Here is a 14759-nt window from a genome sequence, read left to right as displayed (position 1 = left end):
TACCACCCGATGCTGTAGTGGCTTTACTGGAAATCATTGAAGAGCTCATTGCCCAAGGAGTGGTCGTAGAAACCGACTCCAATATCTGTAATTCACCCATCATTCCGATTCTTAAACGTACTGATCCCAATGCACCGCCAGTATATCGGCTGGTGATTGATTTAAGAGAACTGAATAAATGCATTATTCCACAGTACCCTGTGGTTCCCGACATATCATCCCTATTGACTGCTATTGATTCAGAAGCAACGTTCTTTACTGTAATCGACCTCAAGAACGCCTTCTTCAGTGTACCTATTGATCCAGAGAGCCAATATCTCTTCGGATTCAGTTTAAATGGACGAAGTTTCAAATTTTCACGCGCACCTCAAGGATTCACAGAAAGCCCCAGCATCTATAGCCAAGCACTGAAAAGACAACTTGATTGTATCACAATGCCAGTTAACACCGCTTTACTGCAATACGTCGATGATCTGCTGATCACCGCACGAAGTGAGCCCGAATGTGAACAAGCATCACTGACAGTTTTACATTTTTTGGCCGACAAGGGACACAAGGTGTCTCCTTCGAAGCTACAATTCTGTGTTCAGCAAGTTGTGTACTTGGGTCACTTGCTGTCCAAAGTGGGGAGACAGCTCACTCCCGATCGCATTCAGTTAATTATAAATATGCCACAACCACAGACACAAAAGGAAGTGCGGGCCTTTATAGGCCTCACCTCGTACTGTAGACAGTGGATTCCCCAGTATGCATTTCTAGCCAAAACACTCATTCAGTTAACAACACAGGAGGCAGCGACTTCGACTGTCCTCCCTTGGACTCAGGAACATACACAGGCTTTTGAAGAATTAAAGAAAGCCTTATGCCAAGCACCAGTTCTAGCGACACCATGTTACAGCAAACCTTTTACACTTTTTGTTACAGAACGTGAGGGTACAGCATTGTCTGTCCTCACTCAAGATCAAGCAGGTTCACATAAGCCTTGCGCTTATTTTTCAAGTACACTGGATTCAGTAGCTCAGGCACTCCCTGCGTGCTTGAAGTCAGTAGCAGCAACAGCATTAGCAATCAGACAGAGTGACCCAATTGTTTTAGGTCATCCATTAACAGTTCAAGTTCCACATTCTGTAGAGGTTCTTTTAAACAGAACCCAGACTCAACACTTGACTATAGCACGACTGACAGGTTATGAATTGACACTATTCCAGCCACACATAGAAATCAGACGCTGTAGCATTCTGAACCCCGCAACATTGTTACCTACAATTATGACAGATCCAACCCCGCATGATTGCATAGAGATCATTAATACAGTAACAAAACCTCGACGAGACCTAACAGATGTTCCACTGACAAATCCAGACCTGACACTTTATGTGGACGGTTCATGCATGAGAACAAGTACAGGAGAATTAGTGGCCGCGTATGCAGTGACCACTGAAACTGAAGTTAAAGAAACACACCGTATTGACACACTGTCTGCTCAAGCGGCGGAGCTCATCGCTCTGACCCGAGATTGTATTCTAGCCAAGAACAGAAATGTTAACATATACACTGATTCCCGCTATGCGTTCGGAGTCGTACACGACTTCGGAATGTTATGGCAAGAAAGAGGTTTCTTGACCTCTCATGGTGCCAAGATCCAACACGGTCCCCTCATTCAAGCACTATTAGAAGCAATACATTTGCCCTCGGGCATATCAGTCATGAAGTGTAAAGCACATACTAAGGTTACAGATTCTGTTTCCCTGGGTAACGACCTGGCAGACCAGACAGCAAAACATACAGCATTGACTCACACCCAGACTACTGATGTGACAAAGACAATAGTACCAATTCAGTGTATGTCAGTCAGGGATCCCACCCTAGACGTAATCGATATTCAGACACATGCCACTCCAGATGAAATAAAGAAATGGACTGAACTAGGAGGGATCCAGACAGATCAAGGATCGGTCACAAAGGGAAAATCTACATGGTTCCTCCCCGACTCAATGGTCCAAATCATGATAAACACAGCACATAGTCCTGCACATCTAGGAGAAAAAGCTATGTTAGACAGTTTACAGAATCTCTGGTATAACAAACACTTACGAGCAGCAGCAAAACAGAAAGTGCGTACTTGCATGATCTGTTGTCAGTTCAATCCAGGTAAAAGCGTCCCTGTAGAGCAAGGTGGATTTCATCCTCCCGATCACCCTTTTGAAGTCCTCCAGATGGATTATATCCAGATGGACCGTTGTCGAGGATTCAAATATGTCCTCGTAGTTGTTTGTGCACTTTCTCGTTGGACCGAAGCATACCCAGTCTCAGATTACACTGCCCCGACCACTGCCAAGCAGCTGGTTCGAGAATTCTTCCCACGATACGGCTTGCCTCGTGTCGTGTACTCAGATAACGGACAGCCGTTCTCATCTGAACTCATGAAGTATGTCTCCCTTTTGCTAGGATATCAGTGGAGATTCCATTGTGTCCGACATCCAGAAGCCGCAGGCCTTGTAGAGAGGCATAACCAGACACTTAAGACCCGCCTTGCCAAAATATGCCAGGAGAAAGGGGTCGACTGGATAGTCGCCCTGCCAGTTGCACTGTTCTATATGAGAATGGTTGCCCATTCGAGATCAGGACTATCCCCGTACGAAGTGGTCTTTGGCAGACCACCGAATATGTGGGGGACGCCCATTCCTAAGAAAATTACTGATGTTGATTGTAACATGTTGACAGATTACCTTGCCTCCTTGATGTCTGCACTCCAATCATGTCGTTCACAGGTTGCCGCAGCTTTTCCTGACAACACTGATGTAAAGCCGCATGATGTCCGTCCTGGCGAACAGGTCTTAATTAGGAACTTCGACAGGAAAAGTCCGCTGGAGCCCCGCTGGAAAGCGCCGAAGACCGTCCTTCTTACTACGAGGACCGCAGTGAAGGTGGAGGGCAGAAAGGGGTGGGTCCACACGAGTCATATTAAACAATGCAACGAACTGAAACCAGACCCTGACTCGTCCACCTCCACCAAAGACTGTATTAAATCTAGTGACTTTAAAGTACCCGAACGAGAGAAAACTCCCCAAGAGGAGTATAAACAGAAACTTCGATCTAGCAAGTCAGACAGTTTAATTGTTTAAGTCCTCCCCTAGGTGAATCGGTTAAATAGTTTCTGACATGTATCCCCTAGATCGAGATAGAGAGAGAGAGAGACAATTCAAGAAACGTACCTATTGCAAATCACTGCGTAGTCACTGTATAGTGACATTATTAATTATGTTTTTTCTAAGTCTTCTGATTATTGTTGCAAGTATACTGCTTCCTATCTATTACCCTATTTTCAAGCGTGAACAATCTGCTTACAATGTTTCTGCTGAACATTCTTTTAGTACATTACCCCCTCACGAATTATCTTACAGACTTGCGCTGCGCAACAACACATTCATTAGCATGTTACATCACTCCCATCAGACGAGTAATGCTACCAACTGTTGGATATGTGGTCGACTCCCTCCCCACCAGAAATACAAGGGAGTTCTGCCCCTCTTTCCGTATCCGTTCACTCACAATGGCTCCTGTGGTGCATGGAGTAGATTGATTAATTCTTTAGATTCTGATATTGCTGTTACCCGTGAAGGGGGCTGGGTTTGGGGAAACCTGAATTCAGTTCTGTTCGACGTCTGTTACCCTGATAAAAGTGGACGATCCGTTAGAATAGGAACTGATCTAGAAAACGAAGTATATGGATTAGGAAATTACACAGTTAACCTTATGATCCTTACTATTGAGTCCGAAGCTGCACCCATTCTTCCCGCTATGTCAGTATTACCAGTCACAGGTCATCTTTGTGTTAGAAAGAAAGGTTCAGTACACTTAGGTCATAGTAAATGTACTACTGTGGTCGAATTCACTGATGAGGGTAGGTCCTCATTTCGAGCTACACGTCATTCCTACTTTGTTTGTGGCCATACCGCATACATACGTTTACCTCCAGATTGGGATGGTACCTGTTACATTGCTTTTCTCCTGCCCCCTGTTTTCCTAGCTCCTCCTGATTATCATAGAAATACAAATCTAGTAAAAGATAGATTCCGAAGAGATCTCCCGATTGTCGACTATACTGAAACGGCATGGGAGCAATACACAGATTTTAATAAAGGATTCTTTTTCTTCACAGGTCCCGTCCAAAACAGTAAATTAATACGTAGACTAACTAGAACACTTGAAGCAGTAGTACATGAAACTGCCTCCGCCCTAGGTAACTTAACAGAGGAGCAGTCTGCCATGCGGATTGTTGTCCTTCAAAATCGTCTCGTTATTGACGTCATCTTGGCAGATAGAGGTGGAGCTTGTAAGGTCATCGGGTCAAGTGGCTGTGTTTTCATTCCAGAAAACGCGCCATCTGTATACAAAGCTATTACACGTCTTCATAAGATTGCAAGTTTAATACATCAGAATCCAGGCACCTGGACTTGGTCCGGTTGGTTCTGGACAACGTTGACCGCTTGGGGATGGAAGATCCTTTCCTTCCTAGGCATTGGTCTTGTCATAGTATTCAGTTGCTGCCTGTGCCTACAGTGTGGGCCGGCGATATGTGGACTGTGCGCCACATCGTGCATTGAACATTCCAGTTTTCTCTCAAACCGACAACGGAAGAGAGACGAGCAAATTATGTTACAAGAACAGACTGATCGATTCATGATGATCGAAATATCATGAAGGGTCCGTAGGGAACAAGGAGGGAATGAGGAAATATACATTTTTGGTCAAGTTATGTTCCCTATCGTGTACCCCACCGTCTCCATGTACGAGTTTAAAGTGCATGTAACTTCCCTCCTGTGCCAGCTATGAAGACGCAAATACATTTGCGTCCAACGTTAACATGTCCTCTTTCAGACCCACCCTGAATGGGTTGAATAGTCCGTTCCTAAGTATGCCATGCCAACGTCTTTTTGTGGTGTACTTTACACGTTTCTCAGCTCTGGCAAAGTAGGCCCTGAATTTCTGCCATCGAGCTTTTTCTGCCTTCTGACTCTGAAAGCCTCAGCCCAGGCTGCCCCCGTACCTGTGAACTCTGCCTTACTTCCAGCACGGCCCACCGCGCTTAGCTCAGCCTGCTGCCTGCCAGGAATGAATTCAACCTTCGAGTTATCTGTTTCCTCTCCGAAGATGCATTCCTGCCTACTAGTTTAAGTAAACATTCCCCCAGCTGTAGAGCAAAAGGGCCTGGCCTTACTGTTTCTGTGCAAGTAATTCATAGCCTCTGTTACCACGCTACCATGGAATGCCCATGCCCCCACGCTCCTCATGCAGACACTTAGGCGCTTATACACGCACTCACAGTCAGTATAGAATAGCTTCTGCCCCAGAGACCTTTCCGCCCAGATAGCTCAGTTCCTAAACATCAGATATCAGATATGATAGAAGCACAAGTTGATCTGACATGCCAGACTCCTGTCTCTTTCCGCTAGTTGAAATGTCAAGTCCCCTGCACCCTTTAGCTTCACGTCAGTTACACGTCATGCAGCTGCGCGCGCATCCAGGCCTAAGATTTCTGCTGACATTGCAAGATTCTGCTTATTGTTGCCACCCACTTATGGCACCTACCTGTGACGTTTCTAGCACATACTTCTATGTTCACGCCTAGTTCACGCCTCCTAATTACGTATCATGACCACGTGTGTGTTTTATCTTGTTTCTCTCAGCTGTTACGCCTTCTGCATTGACTTCTATTATGTATATTAAGTATAAAAGTAATGTAATGTCAATAAAATATTGCTCTATCCCTTCCTGGACCCTTTGTGGTTGCAGGAACCTGATATCCAGTTCCGGAACGATTCCTTTTTAAGGAATAAAACCCCTAAGAACTCTAACACCACGGACTCTGTTTCTTTCTTTCCGATTGAGTTATTATTGATTAAGTACTTACCTGCATAGAAATTAACATGGTAAATTAAACATTTACGACAGTTTGACCCTAGATGTGCTAGTGTTTTTTAGTTTGTGCCTAAAAAGCATAAGGTATTGAGCATTGGGGATGTCTGGAAGGAAGTTGTGCCATAATTGGTGTGACAAGTTAAACAAAACAGGGTCTTGGCTCCTACCACAGCAAGGCTAAGCCAGATATATGAAATAAACAACACAGATGCCAATACTGTATTTTACTCTCTATAGTCAATTAGAACCATATGAACAAAACATACCGGTCTGTTTGATATAACGTCACTAGTTTATTAATTTATTTGTTCCACTAGTCCAAAATTTCTTTTTTTGCTTTTTCGAGAAATACTTTTTATGTGCATATACAAAAAAGAACAGTAAAATGCAATCTATAAAAATGACAGACAATCACTGTACATATTTACAATTCATCAGCTCTAACCTTTCTATCCAACTCATTCAAACTACAATCATACCAACCCTTGCACACACAAAGAATCAGAAAAAAGTGGCCCTATGTCAAAACTAAACGTTTTGCTAATACACTTAATGTGCCCTAAAGGCTATTTAAATGCAACATTGTTACATACAAAAATTCAATTGGAACCATATCCTATATTTTTCACAGAACATCGTCCTTCTAATCCTTATTATTGACACTAGGCCAACTACAGTCGACGCGTTTCGAACTCCCGATTATGTAGTTCTCGTCAGGACCAAACAGTTCTATAAAACAAGAAACAAATACGCCAAATTAAGTCATCTATTCACATACATACACTTATTTTGAAAGACAACATGCTGCCACCAGCCAGCAAAGAGCTGCCTACCTTAATCCTAGCAAGATATGAATCCCAAGGAGGGGGTTGTGTAGAAAGGTCACAGTGTTCTAAACAAAAAAGGAGACATTGATGTACAAACAACACTTAATGCCTCTGGTCTACCCATTAGCTCATAGTAAATCGACCACTCGTGGTGTCGAAAAACCGACAGGTATAAACAAGTTTTGGGTAAAGATTGGGAACTGACCTTTTATCAATTGCTGGGGCCGTTGTGCCTAAAAAGACAAACCATGGAGCGGGAATTAGTTTCAGCTACCACCGCTATGGAGACTTGTTTAATCGGGGAAGGGGGTTTTCGCACTTACCCGGTTTTGTTTGCGAGCCATCCAGCCCGGGCGAAAAGATTGATGACAGCAGTCGGTTTACTACTTGTTCCTGTAAAATCAGAAATGGAACGAATTGTTACTTCCTTGAAAAGAACGAAGGGAAAGTAACTTGGATAATGCAGTTTAAAACTCTGCTCTGCTTAAGTCTTTCCACGATTTCAACTCCGTCACAATACCAAGTGTTTTGGCGATCCGAAGTCCCTTCTTCCATTTCAACCTCGCTTAATGATCACGTGATCGTCTTTTTTTCTTTTTTTCTTTTTTTCACGGAACCCGTCATTGTGATGAAACTTTATTAGCCTTTATTAGCCTCAAGAGGTTACAGTGCAAGCACGGATTTGGATGTACGTATTTTAGGTGGTTTAGCCGGCCTGATTTCTACCTTTAGAAAACTCTTTTTCAATAAGGAATAAAACTGCATTCTGGTCCAAGTATTCCTAGGTGTTCCATCTAATACATCATAGAGCGGAGCCCAATGCCAGGGCTACCTTCGGCAAACTTTTTGAAAACACCCTCATATAATGGTCTGCAGTATACAAGATTTTATGGTATATTCCTGAAGATTTCGGAAATCTCATTTAGGCCGTCAACGGCCGTGTTGTACTTCATTCTCAGTAGTGCTTCTCTTTGCCCCAATCTTGCTTCTAGGTCACCTCCTCGTGGGTCATGGTCAATTTTGGAAATAATAGTCCAGCGTAGGTCCTCCTCTCTATGTTTTTTCAATAGCCAATGTTGGACCAGTGGCGCATTTGGTACTTCTCTCCTTAGACGTGATTTGTGCTGCGGAATACGCTGTCGCACTTCCTGTGTGGTTTTTCCAATGTATAATTTTGGGCACGGACATACTATCCCGTAGACCACATTCTTAGTCTGACAATTCGTGAATTTTTCGTGTCTCCAGTGTATCCCATTAAAGCTAAAGACTGCTCCTTCATCTGTTTGCTCGCAGCATGTGCAATTCCCGTACTTTGATGCCCCACTATTTGAGGTAGACCTAGCATTCCTCTCAGAGTGGGTTTGATTTCACGGGGTAAAGCTGCCCTGACCACATGATTCGCCAAACTCCTTTCTTTTTTAAAAGCAAACAAAGGTGGTTCCTGTAAGTCACTATGAAGATGTTTGACCAAATGCCAGTTTTGCATAACCATTTTACGCATTTGATGTAAGCTGGGTCCGAATGTGGTGACACACAATCCTTTTAGAGTCCACACGTTCCTTCTTTTGTAGCAGAGTCTCCCGCGGGACCCACCATGCTCTTCTTAATGAGTTTTTTTGTCGTTTTTTTGGATAGCCTCTCACTAGTAGCCGTTCCATCAGTCCGTTTGCATGCCTAAAATACTCATCTTTATTGGAGCAGTTTCTCTTTATTCTTAAAACTTGTCCAAAAGGCAAATTTTGCTTCAGACTTCTCGGGTGATGGCTTGTGAAGTGGAGTGCTTTGTTTCTATCGGTTGGTTTTCGAAACAGTGTTGTTCCTAATGTGCCTCCTGTTGTATATACTTCCACATCTAGAAAGGTAATACTTTTATTAGATGCTGTATGACTAAATTTGATGTCTTCAGTCCTTAAGTTAAGCCATGTCACAAACTCATCCAGTCTTTTTTGGGTCCCTGACCAAATAAATAATACATCATCAATGTATCGCATATATTTGGTAATGGATTCTGCAAATGGGTTATTATTATAGATTAATCTGTTCTCATATAGACCCATAAATAATATGGCTAGTTCCGGTGCAAAAGGGCAGCCCATGGCCACCCCCTTGGTCTGAAAAAAGAATTCTGTGTCAAACTGAAAATAGTTTTTTTGTAGAGCAAACTTAGCAAGTTTATCCCAAAAACTTGTAGGGACTCTAGTGAGTAGTTCCCTTTTGTCCAGAAAGAATGTTTGAGTTTCTAGTGCCTGTTCCTGGGGGATTTGGGTGTACAATAAAACGACATCCATTGTCACCATTAACTGGCTAGTCTCATCGAATTGAACAGATGATATTGCATTCAGGAAGGCTGTAGTGTCATTAAGATGCGCTGGAAACTCTGTGATAAATGGTTTTAGAAAGAAATCAATGTACTTCGACACCGGTTCTATCAGTGATTCGCAACCCGATATAATGGGGCACCCTGGGGGGGGTATCCGCATCCTTGTGTATTTTCGGGAGTACGTAAAAAATTGGTATCCTAGGGTTCTTATTCTGGAGGAACCCAAATTCCTTTGGTTCTAGGATTCCTACCTCATGTCCCTCCTGGATAATTGCGAAAAGTTCATTCTGCAATTCCTTTGTCGGGTTGTTACTGATCTTTTTATAACAACTCGGGTCTTCTAATTGACGTCGCACTTCTTTTTTGTATTTATTGATGTCCCAGAGGACCACTGCTCCCCCTTTATCCGCCTGTTTGGTTACTAGCGTTTTGTCATTTTTCAAGGAAATGATGGCATCTTTCTCATTTTTTGATAAATTAAAATTGACATATCGTTTTTTCTTTTCCAGGGCTGATATTCCTGATAGAATTGTCTTCTCAAATGTAATAACCTCTTTAGGGGTCTTAGAAGCCGGCGGACAGAACATTGATTTTTTCCGAAGTCCAGTGACTTCCGTGTTATAAGTCTCCGGTGTATCCTTGAAGAATGTTTTCAGTCGTATTTTCCGACAGAATTCTATTGCTTCCAATTTCATCCTTACAAAGTCTGTGGGTCTAACAGGGAGAAATGAAAGCCCCTTTTCCAGGATAGTTGTTTCTGAGGTGGTGAACACACGGTCTGACAGATTGATTAGAGGTGACAATTTTAACTCCTGTAATGCTGTCGTCTGGTCCTCATTTCCCATGGTTGGTAGTTGGGACGGGACCGGCCTCTTGCTCGCTAATGGCCTCTGGCTAAAAAAGGCTGGGGATTTTGTTGTTGGTTATGTTGGTTGCCCGTATAGCCTGAATTGCTCCTTGTGTCGCTTGTATCTGTATCTCCACCTGAAGAGGAGGAGATATCCGAGAACGTTAAGAACTTATTTCTTGAACGGCCCTGGTTGTCCTGGAAGAACCTTCTTTGATTTGATCGCGTATAAAAATCTTGTTGAAGATACGGATACACCGTTTCCAGTGAAAAGTTCTTTTTATCTAATTCAAACTTGTTTTCTTTCTGAGTGATTGAATAATCCTTAAATTCTAATATTTCTTTTTCAATTTTCTCAAGGAGTCCTTTTGCATCCGTGATTAATTGATTATTTTGTATTTCAGTTTCAAGAGCTGAGATTTCTTCCAGTTGATTTAGGGAGATTCTATGTGCTGTTTCAATAGTTAGGACCATGAGGTCCCTACTGCACTTGGTCTCTATCCCGCTAAATCCTTTCTTATATTCTGGATCATCCACAAATACCATAGGAGTATTTCTAATTTGCAATCCTGAAGGGATTGTGCCCGCCCGCAGGTCTTGCAGCAAGAAATGCCCGTGTAGATCAGTTCTGATCTGTTTTTTGCGGAGCCTAATCAGTCCGTCAGACTCATTTTGAGTTTTTGCTGATAGGTTTAAGGTGGCAGAGGCAAAAACTGGTGGCGCGCGTATTAGTTTTTGAATGTGTTCTTCGCTATATGCGAATGTGTCCCTCTCTGTCATAATCTGAACAATTAGCTCAATAATTAAACATAAACACGATTTAGACAGTATGCACACAGACACAAGGCAACACTTAGTGAAAGAAACCCTAAATGTGTACGGTCTAATTCTACTCTTATAGACCTCGCGAGCCAGCGCCCGCACTATAACAAACTAAACAAAACAGGGTCTTGGCTCCTACCACAGCAAGGCTAAGCCAGATATATGAAATAAACAACACAGATGCCAATACTGTATTTTACTCTCTATAGTCAATTAGAACCCATATGAACAAAACATACTGGTCTGTTTGATATAACGTCACTAGTTTATTAATTTATTTGTTCCACTAGTCCAAAATTTCTTTTTTTTCTTTTTCGAGAAAGACTTTTTATGTGCATATACAAAAAAGAACAGTTAAATGCAATCTATAAAAATGACAGACAATCACTGTACATATTTACAATTCATCCGCTCCAACCTTTCTATCCAACTCATTCAAACTACAATCATACCAACCCTTGCACACACAAAGAATCAGAAAAAAGTGGCCCTATGTAAAAACCAAACGCTTTGCTAATACACTTAATGTGCCCTAAAGGCTATTTAAATGCAACAGTGTTACATACAAAAATTCAATTGGAACCATATCCTATATTTTTCACAGAACAATCGTCCTTCTAATCCTTATTATTGACACTAGGCCAACTACAGTCGACGCGTTTCGAACTCCCTGATTGTGGAGTTCTCGTCAGGACCAAACAGTTCTATAAAACAAGAAACAAATACGCCAGATTAAGTCACCTATTCACATACATACACTTATTTATAAAGACAACATGCTGCCACCAGCCAGCAAAGAGCTGCCTACCTTAATCCTAGAAAGATATGAATCCCAAGGAGGGGGTTGTGTAGAAAGGTCACAATGTTCTAAACAAAAAAGGAGACATTAATCTACAAACAACACTTAATGCCTCTGGTCTACCCATTAGCTCATAGTAAATCGACCACTCGTGGTGTCGAAAAACCGGCAGGTATAAACACGTTTTGGGTAAAGATTGGAAACTGACCTTTTATCAATTGGTGGGGCCGGTGTGCCTAAAAGACAAACCATGGAGCAGGAATTAGTTTCAGCTACCACCGCTATGGAGACTTGTTTAATCGGGGAAGGGGGTTTCGGCACTTACCCGGTTCTGTTCGCGAGCCGTCCAGCCCGGGAGAAAAGATTGATGACAGCAGTCGGTTTACTATTTGTTCCTGTAAAATCAGAAACGGAACGAATTGTTACTTCCTTTGAAAAGAACGAAGGGAAAGTAACTTGGATAATGTAGTTTAAAACTCTGCTCTCCTTACGTCTTTCCACGATTTCAACTCCGTCACAATACCAAGTGTTTTGGCGATCCGAAGTCCCTTCTTCCATTTCAACCTCGCTTAATGATCATTTGATTGTCTTTTTTTCTTTTTTTCACGGAACCCGTCATTGTGATGAAACTTTATTAGCCTTTATTAGCCTCAAGAGGTCACAGTGCAAGCACGGATTTGGATGTACGTATTTTAGGTGGTTTAGCCGGCCTGATTTCTACCTTTAGAAAACTCTTTTTTAATAAGGAATAAAACTGCATTCTGGTCCAAGTATTCCTAGGTGTTCCATCTTATACATCATAGAGCGGAGCCCAATGCCAGGGCTACCTTCGGCGAACTTTTTGAAAACACCCTCATATAATGGTCTGCAGTATACAAGATTTTATGGTATATTCTTGAGGATTTCGGAAATCTCGTTTAGGCCGTCAACGGCTGTGTTGTACTTCATTATCAGTAGTGCTTCTCTTTGCCCCAATCTTGCTTCAAGGTCACCTCCTCGTGGGTCATGGTCAATTTTAGAAATAATAGTCCAGCGTAGGTCCTCAACTCTATGTTTTTTCAGTATGTTGGACCAGTGGAGCATTTGGTACTTCTCTCCTTAGACGTGATTTGTGCTGCTGAATACGCTGTCGCACTTCCTGTGTGGTTTTTCCAATGTATAGTTTTGGGCACGGACATACTATCCCGTAGACCACATTCTTAGTCTGACAATTCGTGAATTTTTCGTGTCTCCAGTGTATCCCATTAAAGCTAAACACTGCTCCTTCATCTGTTTGCTCGCAGCATGTGCAATTCCCGCACTTGTGATGCCCCACTATTTGAGGTAGACCTAGCATTCCTCTCAGAGTGGGTTTGATTTCACGGGGTAAAGCTGCTCTGACCACATGATTCGCCAAACTCCTTTCTTTTTTAAAAGCAAACAAAGGTGGTTCCTGTAAGTTACTATGAAGATGTTTGACCAAATGCCAGTTTTGCATAACCATTTTACGCATTTGATGTGAGCTGGGTCCGAATGTGGTGACACACACAATCCTTTTAGAGTCCACACGTTCCTTCTTTTGTAGCAGAGTCTCCCGCGGGACCCACCATGCTCTTCTTAATGAGTTTTTTAGTAGCCGTTCCATCAGTCCGTTTGCATGCCTAAAATACTCATCTTTATTGGAGCAGTTTCTCTTTATTCTTTAAAATTGTCCAAAAGGCAAATTTGCTTCAGACTTCTCGGGTGATGGCTTGTGAAGTGGAGTGCTTTCTTTCTATCGGTGGGTTTTCGAAACAGTGTTGTTCCTAATGTGCCTCCTGTGGCATATTCCTCCACATCTAGAAAGGTAATACTTTTATTAGATGCTGTATGACTAAATTTGATGTCTTCAGTCCTTAAGTTAAGCCATGTCACAAACTAATCAAATCACCGACTGCTGTCATCAATCTTTTCGCCCGGGCTGGACGGCTCGCGAACAAAACCGTGTAAGTGCCGAAACCCCCTTCCCCGATTAAACAAGTCTCCATAGCGGTGGTAGCTGAAACTAATTCCCGCTCCATGGTTTGTCTTTTTAGGCACAACGGCCCCACCAATTGATAAAAGGTCAGTTTCCAATCTTTACCCAAAACTTGTTTATACCTGCCGGTTTTTCGACACCACGAGTGGTCGATTTACTATGAGCTAATGGGTAGACCAGAGGCATTAAGTGTTGTTTGTACATCAATGTCTTCTTTTTTGTTTAGAACACTGTGACCTTTCTACACAACCCCCTCCTTGGGATTCATATCTTGCTAGGTAGGCAGCTCTTTGCTGGCTGGTGGCAGCATGTTGTCTTTCTAAATAAGTGTATGTATGTGAATAGGTGACTTAATCTGGCGTATTTGTTTCTTGTTTTATAGAACTGTTTAGTCCTGACGAGAACTCCACAATCAGGGAGTTCGAAACGCGTCGACTGTAGATGGCCTAGTGTCAATAATAAGGATTAGAAGGACGATGTTCTGTGAAAAATATAGGATATGGTTCCAATTGAATTTTTGTATGTAACACTGTTGCATTTAAATAGCCTTTAGGGCACATTAAGTGTATTAGCAAAACGTTTGGTTTTGACATAGTGCCACTTTTTTCTGATTCTTTGTGTGTGCAAGGGTTGGTATGATTGTAGTTTGAATGAGTTGGATAGAAAGGTTGGAGCGGATGAATTGTAAATATATACAGTGATTGTCATTTTTATAGATTGCATTTAACTGTTCTTTTTTGTATATGCACATAAAAAGTCTTTCTCGAAAAAGAAAAAAAGAAATTTTGGACTAGTGGAACATAGAAATTAATAAACTAGTGACGTTATATCAAACAGACCGGTATGTTTTGTTCATAGGGGTTCTAATTGACTATAGAGAGTAAAATACAGTATTGGCTTCTGTGTTGTTTATTTCATAATTGGTATTACGCTACTTCAAATCTCCTGACGCCTCTGCTCTTGTTTCTGGTTCTTGGTTTGGTTATCAGGCAATCTCCAGTGGAGAGTATAGGGTGAGTATGGTTGTAAATTTCTTACCTTGTTCTAGATTTATTTGGGTATAGAACCCTCCAGACACTTAAGATCATGAAGACAATCTTGAATTTGAATATTTTCTTTATGGGGACTAAGTGCAAGTTTCTTTAGTTACGTAACCAATATTTTTAGAGCAAAGTTTAGGCAACCGGTTCCATGTTGAACTTTTCATAGTCTGTTTCCTGATGTAG

General features: G+C 42.0%; 1 protein-coding gene across 1 annotated transcript in view; it reads left to right on the top strand.

The window, feature by feature from the left end:
• The window catches only part of LOC147668727 (MFS-type transporter SLC18B1-like), a 1155733-nt gene that overhangs the window by 171588 nt on the left and 969386 nt on the right, over positions 1–14759 (top strand). The window lies entirely within an intron of this gene.

Source organism: Lissotriton vulgaris, unplaced genomic scaffold, assembly GCF_964263255.1.
Source record: "Lissotriton vulgaris unplaced genomic scaffold, aLisVul1.2 SCAFFOLD_386, whole genome shotgun sequence".
Classification (NCBI taxonomy): Eukaryota; Metazoa; Chordata; class Amphibia; order Caudata; family Salamandridae; genus Lissotriton; species Lissotriton vulgaris.
This window is presented reverse-complemented; position numbering and strand designations above follow the sequence as displayed.